Source organism: Glycine soja, chromosome 1 (genome assembly GCF_004193775.1).
Source record: "Glycine soja cultivar W05 chromosome 1, ASM419377v2, whole genome shotgun sequence".
Taxonomy (NCBI): Eukaryota; Viridiplantae; Streptophyta; class Magnoliopsida; order Fabales; family Fabaceae; genus Glycine; species Glycine soja.
The window spans coordinates 42,689,367-42,697,077 of NC_041002.1; positions in this window are offsets into that span (position 1 = coordinate 42,689,367).

Here is a 7,711-nt window from a genome sequence, read left to right on the forward strand (position 1 = left end):
ATTTGCTTCTCTTTCTAAGTGTTCTTTTATGATTTTCGTCAAAATCGGTGGCAGGTTTTTCAATAATAGACTCTAAAGAGTCTTCCAAACTTGTGCCTCCTTCTGTTAGTCCCCCTCTCTATCCAATGCCTATATATGGGGAGGCTTCTAATCATAGGTATTGTTTAATATTGGTAGGTGTATTCTTTCATGGTTTTTGGTAGATTTGCACTTCATAAGTTATGTGATTTTGTTGTAGAGCCCTTGTAAGAAGTATGCGTGAAATTTAATTTTCATGTGGAAGTTATAGAAGGGTTGCGATTTCAACTTTAAGCATTCCCCAGAATGATATTCAGCCTTTTGAAGGGATTTCAGAAGTTGAGGTAGCTTGGTTATTGTAGTCAATATTGATATTGGTTATTTAGGTAGCATGTTGTTGGCAATAGATTGAATTGAATTTCCTATATTGTTATTGTTCTGTTAAATTAAGAATATCCAATGATATTGTTATCTGCTGAATTGAGTCTTGTCCAATAAACAGGTTCTTACAAAATCAGTTGAAGGACACTAACTAAGTATGATTCCATTATGCCTTATGTCAACTATGCACGCTTTACTGATTATAATTTTCATTTTTGTATTTTAACTTGGATTACTTCTTTCCTTTCTTAGAGCTGATACTGCTTGGCCTTATCTCTTTGCTATTGGCACAAAGTGCAAGGTGGATCTCTGAAATTTGTGTCAATTCCTCACTTTTTTGTAGTCATTTTATATTTGTTCTGAGCAAGACCTCGGCATCAATGAGAATATCATGCATCAAAGCTCCTCATCCTCCTCCTCTTTCTCCTCCTACTTCTCTCAAGAAAGTAATAGTGGAGCATTCAACCAATATGGAGAGGTAACAGTTTGCTGCAAAGTGATTTCTGCCTTCACAAAAAATTCATTTTAAATAAAAAAATTAGTTGAAGATTGACAACATACAGGAAAGCAAACGATTGGGCATTATCTTTTGTTGAACAAACTGAGATCAAATATTTGTTTCTTTCAAATACTACAAAGTGGCCTTCTGATAATTTTAATAAATGAATGCAGGCCAATGAACCATTTGTTTCATATTAGGGTCTTGAGCAGCTGCACCGGTTCCTATTTGTTCTTGGGATGACTCATGTTCTGTATAGTTGTGTGGTTGTTGGTTTAGCAATGAGCAAGGTCAGTCATCATAATTTCCACCTTATTATATAGGATTATGTACACATTTCTCCTTGGCACATTTATAAATTAACCCTTGAGGTGTTTTACCATCTTCAGTATAGGTATATTAACAAATTATCAAATGTGTCAATGTTCTTATAAATCGGTAATGATCATATATTAAAGGGCCATTTGTCGATCTCTCCGAAGTTGACACCTTTTTTTGTCACAGAATTTATAACCTTCATTGTTTAATCTCTCAATTTGGGAAATGCATGTACAATGCAATTTTTCACAGGTTTACCTGTTGTTGATGCAATTTTAAGGCTCTTATAATTGTAATATCTTGTGGTCTAATTCAAAAAATCACGGTTGTAGAACAAAAATTGGAAATTCAGCCAAAAAAAGAATAACAATTGGAATCATTAATGCCTCATTACTCTTTATTGAGCTTGACCTTGGCTTCTCCCTTGTGTGAATAAAAGATGAAGAATGGGTATATGCTATAGGAAGTAGCACAGGGCCAAAGAATTGATGGTGTATCAACCCAAAATGGAAAACATGTGGGAATGGAAAACTACAATCTCCCATTGATCTGCTTGACCAAAGAGTTCAATAGCTTCCTCAATTAAGTAAACTTGAGAAAGTTTACGAATTAGCTCATGCTTCCTCGACGTTGTGCTTAATGTTTTGACAGCTGGATGGAAAGAAGATGCAGGCCATCTTAACATAAATGAAACTTACTACAATCTCACTCAATGTCATTGACATACACCTTTAGAGCACACGTTGAATGGAACAAAGTGAGTCTGGCATTATTTACACCCAATATAGCCTTGTGTATCAGCACTCTTATTATATGCAATCTATTAGAGTTAAAAATTAGCAATGATGTTGTGCATTTTGCTAACTTTTTATAATATCTTTCCAGCGCAGTGAAAAGCTTGGCCTTAGTCTTAAGCTAGGTTCATTTATGGCTGGTGTTATGATTTCCACAACATAATTTGGACCAGGTATCATTCATAATCGATAGCTTCTGACATGTGTATACACTTATTTTTCTTTGCATACATGTAGTAAATTATGAACTATGTTTTAGTTGTCAGAACATTAAAGAAAAATGTTCTCTTGAAAGTTTAATTTTTTGTAGGAGGAACCAATTCGTTGTAGGTGGAACCAATTTGTAACCTATTTGCAGCTCTCTTTCTCTCAAGTATTGGAATGTTCATACATGTTTACATCTGTTAGTGCTTAGCTTTACTGAGCTTTAAAAGATTGGCTAAAATTTTGTTAAAACATAAGCACTTAGACATTGAAGGAAAGCTGGAGTTGCTGCACATGATGTCCAACGTTATGTCAAGGAATCAGATCGGGCTGCACAATGCACAAGGCAAGATAAAATGTCAAATGAAGAATTGAAGCTGCAGAATCCACGATGTCGGATACAATGTCCAGGACATCCTGCCCGAAAATACTGGACACATAAATCTGTTATATCTTTAACAGATTAATGTGCAGTTAGCAACAGATTTGGCGATCTATCTTTAGGAACGAATTAAAAGATAATTAAAGTTCGAATTACAAACTTGAATAGTTCGTTCAGGGATTAAAGATTAAAGATAAAAACTAAAAGATCAAACTTTATCTTTTAGATCTTTAAGTGCAGATTTTCAGGAGAATGATAGATCTCATCCAGCGCAAGTTGTTGCAGCCCAGATACGCACATTGCTATATAAACATGAAGGCTGCACGAGTTCTGAACCAAGTCCAGGATTGAAGAGTTATTTTGTGAGTTTTGGGACTTGAGTGTTTTGTGAGCCACCTTGATGCTACCCTAACATCAAGTGTTGGACCTGAGTGTGTAGAGTTGATCTCTATTGTTCAGAGAGCAATCTCTGGTGTGTCTTTGATTTAATTGTAAACACGGGAGAGTGATTGAGAGGGAGTGAGAGGGGTTCTCATATCTAAGAGTGGCTCTTAGGTAGAGGTTGCACGGGTAGTGGTTAGGTGAGAAGGTTGTAAACAGTGGCTGTTAGATCTTCGAACTAACACTATTTTAGTGGATTTCCTCCCTGGCTTGGTAGCCCCCAGATGTAGGTGACGTTGCACCGAACTGGGTTAACAATTCTCTTGTGTTATTTACTTATTTAATTTGTTCATACAGTCAAATATAATCTGCATGATCTGAAGCGTGATGTCGTGACATCCGGTACGACATCTGTCATTGGTATTAGAATTTCAATTGGTATCAGAGCAGGCACTCGAAATCACTGAGTGAGATCTAGGGAGATAAATTCTGATGAACATGGAGAAAGAAGGAGGACCAGTGAACAGACCACCAATTCTGGATGGAACCAACTATGAATACTGGAAAGCAAGGATGGTGGCCTTCCTCAAATCACTGGATAGCAAAACCTGGAAAGCTGTCATCAAAGGCTGGGAACATCCCAAGATGCTGGACACAGAAGGAAAGCCCACTGATGGATTGAAGCCAGAAGAAGACTGGACAAAAGAAGAAGACGAATTGGCACTTGGAAACTCCAAAGCCTTGAATGCTCTATTCAATGGAGTTGACAAGAATATCTTCAGACTGATCAACACATGCACTGTGGCCAAGGATGCATGGGAGATCCTGAAAACCACTCATGAAGGAACCTCCAAAGTGAAGATGTCCAGATTGCAACTATTGGCTACAAAATTCGAAAATCTGAAGATGAAGGAGGAAGAGTGTATTCATGACTTCCACATGAACATTCTTGAAATTGCCAATGCTTGCACTGCCTTGGGAGAAAGGATGACAGATGAAAAGCTGGTGAGAAAGATCCTCAGATCTTTGCCTAAGAGATTTGACATGAAAGTCACTACAATAGAGGAGGCCCAAGACATTTGCAACATGAGAGTAGATGAACTCATTGGTTCCCTTCAAACCTTTGAGCTAGGACTCTCGGATAGGACTGAAAAGAAGAGCAAGAACCTGGCGTTCGTGTCCAATGATGAAGGAGAAGAAGATGAGTATGACCTGGACACTGATGAAGGTCTGACTAATGCAGTTGTGCTCCTTGGAAAACAGTTCAACAAAGTGCTGAACAGAATGGACAGGAGGCAGAAACCACATGTCCGGAACATCCCTTTCGACATCAGGAAAGGTAGTGAAAACCAGAGAAGGTCAGATGAAAAGCCCAGTCACAGCAAAGGAATTCAATGCCATGGGTGTGAAGGCTATGGACACATCAAAGCTGAATGTCCCACTCATCTCAAGAAGCAGAGGAAAGGACTTTCTGTATGTCGGTCTGATGATACAGAGAGTGAACAAGAAAGTGATTCTGACAGAGATGTGAATGCACTCACTGGGAGATTTGAATCTGCTGAAGATTCAAGTGATACAGATAGTGAAATCACTTTTGATGAGCTTGCTATATCCTATAGAGAACTATGCATCAAAAGTGAGAAGATTCTTCAGCAAGAAGCACAACTAAAGAAGGTCATTGCAAATCTGGAGGCTGAGAAGGAGGCACATGAAGAGGAAATCTCTGAACTTAAAGGAGAAATTGGTTTTCTGAACTCTAAACTGGAAAACATGACAAAATCAATAAAGATGCTGAATAAAGGCTCAGATTTGCTTGATGAGGTGCTACAGCTTGGGAAGAATGTTGGAAACCAGAGAGGACTTGGATTTAATCATAAATCTGCTGGCAGAACGACCATGACAGAATTTGTTCCTGCCAAAAACAGCACTGGAGCCACGATGTCACAACATCGGTCTCGACATCATGGAACGCAGCAGAAAAAGAGCAAAAGAATGAAGTGGAGGTGTCACTACTGTGGCAAGTATGGTCACATAAAGCCCTTTTGCTATCATTTACATGGCCATCCACATCATGGAACTCAAGGTAGCAGCAGCGGAAGGAAGATGATGTGGGTTCCAAAACACAAGACTGTTAGTCTTGTTGTTCATACTTCACTTAGAGCATCAGCTAAGGAAGATTGGTACCTAGATAGCGGCTGTTCCAGACACATGACAGGAGTTAAAGAATTCCTGGTGAACATTGAACCTTGCTCCACTAGCTATGTGACATTTGGAGATGGCTCTAAAGGAAAGATCACTGGAATGGGAAAGCTAGTCCATGATGGACTTCCTAGTCTGAACAAAGTACTGCTGGTGAAGGGACTGACTGCAAACTTGATCAGCATCAGTCAGTTGTGTGATGAAGGATTCAATGTAAACTTCACAAAGTCAGAATGCTTGGTGACAAATGAGAAGAGTGAAGTTCTAATGAAGGGCAGCAGAACAAAGGACAACTGTTACCTATGGACACCTCAAGAAACCAGTTACTCCTCCACATGTCTATCCTCCAAAGAAGATGAAGTCAGAATATGGCATCAAAGATTTGGACATCTGCACTTAAGAGGCATGAAGAAAATCATTGACAAAGGTGCTGTTAGAGGCATTCCCAATCTGAAAATAGAAGAAGGCAGAATCTGTGGTGAATGTCAGATTGGAAAGCAAGTCAAGATGTCCCACCAGAAGCTTCAACATCAGACCACTTCCAGGGTGCTGGAACTACTTCACATGGACTTGATGGGGCCTATGCAAGTTGAAAGCCTTGGAGGAAAGAGGTATGCCTATGTTGTTGTGGATGATTTCTCCAGATTTACCTGGGTCAACTTTATCAGAGAGAAATCAGACACCTTTGAAGTATTCAAAGAGTTGAGTCTAAGACTTCAAAGAGAAAAAGACTGTGTCATCAAGAGAATTAGGAGTGACCATGGCAGAGAGTTTGAAAACAGCAAGTTTACTGAATTCTGCACATCTGAAGGCATCACTCATGAGTTCTCTGCAGCCATCACACCACAACAAAATGGCATAGTTGAAAGGAAAAACAGGACTTTGCAAGAAGCTGCTAGGGTCATGCTTCATGCCAAAGAACTTCCCTATAATCTCTGGGCTGAAGCCATGAACACAGCATGCTATATCCACAACAGAGTCACACTTAGAAGAGGGACTCCAACCACACTGTATGAAATCTGGAAAGGGAGGAAGCCAACTGTCAAGCACTTCCACATCTTTGGAAGTCCATGTTACATTTTGGCAGATAGAGAGCAAAGGAGAAAGATGGATCCAAAAAGTGATGCAGGAATATTCTTGGGATACTCCACAAACAGCAGAGCATATAGAGTATTCAATTCCAGAACCAGAACTGTGATGGAATCCATCAATGTGGTTGTTGATGATCTAACTCCAGCAAGAAAGAAGGATGTCGAAGAAGATGTCAGAACATCGGGAGATAATGCAGACACAGCTAAAAGTGCAGAAAATGCAGAAAACGCAGAAAACTCTGATTTTGCTACAGACGAACCAAACATCAATCAACCTGACAAGAGACCCTCCATTAAAATCCAGAAGATGCACCCCAAGGAGCTGATTATAGGAGATCCAAACAGAGGAGTCACTACAAGATCAAGGGAGATTGAGATTGTCTCCAATTCATGCTTTGTCTCCAAAACTGAGCCAAAGAATGTGAAAGAGGCACTGACTGATGAGTTCTGGATCAATGCTATGCAAGAAGAATTGGGGCAATTCAAAAGGAATGAAGTTTGGGAGCTAGTTCCTAGACCCGAGGGAACTAATGTGATTGGCACCAAGTGGATCTTCAAGAACAAAACCAATGAAGAAGGTGTTATAACCAGAAACAAGGCCAGACTTGTTGCTCAAGGCTACACTCAGATTGAAGGTGTAGACTTTGATGAAACTTTCGCCCCTGTTGCTAGACTTGAGTCCATCAGATTGTTACTTGGTGTAGCTTGCATCCTCAAATTCAAGTTGTACCAGATGGATGTGAAGAGCGCGTTTCTGAATGGATACCTGAATGAAGAAGTCTATGTGGAGCAGCCAAAGGGATTTGTAGATCCAACTCATCCAGATCATGTATACAGGCTCAAGAAGGCTCTCTATGGATTGAAGCAAGCTCCAAGAGCTTGGTATGAAAGGCTAACAGAGTTCCTTACTCAGCAAGGGTATAGGAAGGGAGGAATTGACAAGACTCTCTTTGTCAAACAAGATGCTGAAAACTTGATGATAGCACAGATATATGTTGATGACATTGTGTTTGGAAGGATGTCGAATGAGATGCTTCGACATTTTGTCCAACAGATGCAATCTGAATTTGAGATGAGTCTTGTTGGAGAGCTGACTTATTTTCTGGGACTCCAAGTGAAGCAGATGGAAGACTCCATATTCCTCTCACAAAGCAAGTATGCAAAGAACATTGTCAAGAAGTTTGGGATGGAAAATGCCAGCCATAAAAGAACACCTGCACCTACTCACTTGAAGCTGTCAAAGGATGAAGCTGGCACCAGTGTTGATCAAAGTCTGTACAGAAGCATGATTGGGAGCTTACTATATTTAACAGCAAGCAGACCTGACATCACCTTTGCAGTAGGTGTTTGTGCAAGATATCAAGCCAACCCTAAGATAAGTCACTTGAATCAAGTAAAGAGAATTCTGAAATATGTAAATGGCACCAGTGACTATGGGATTATG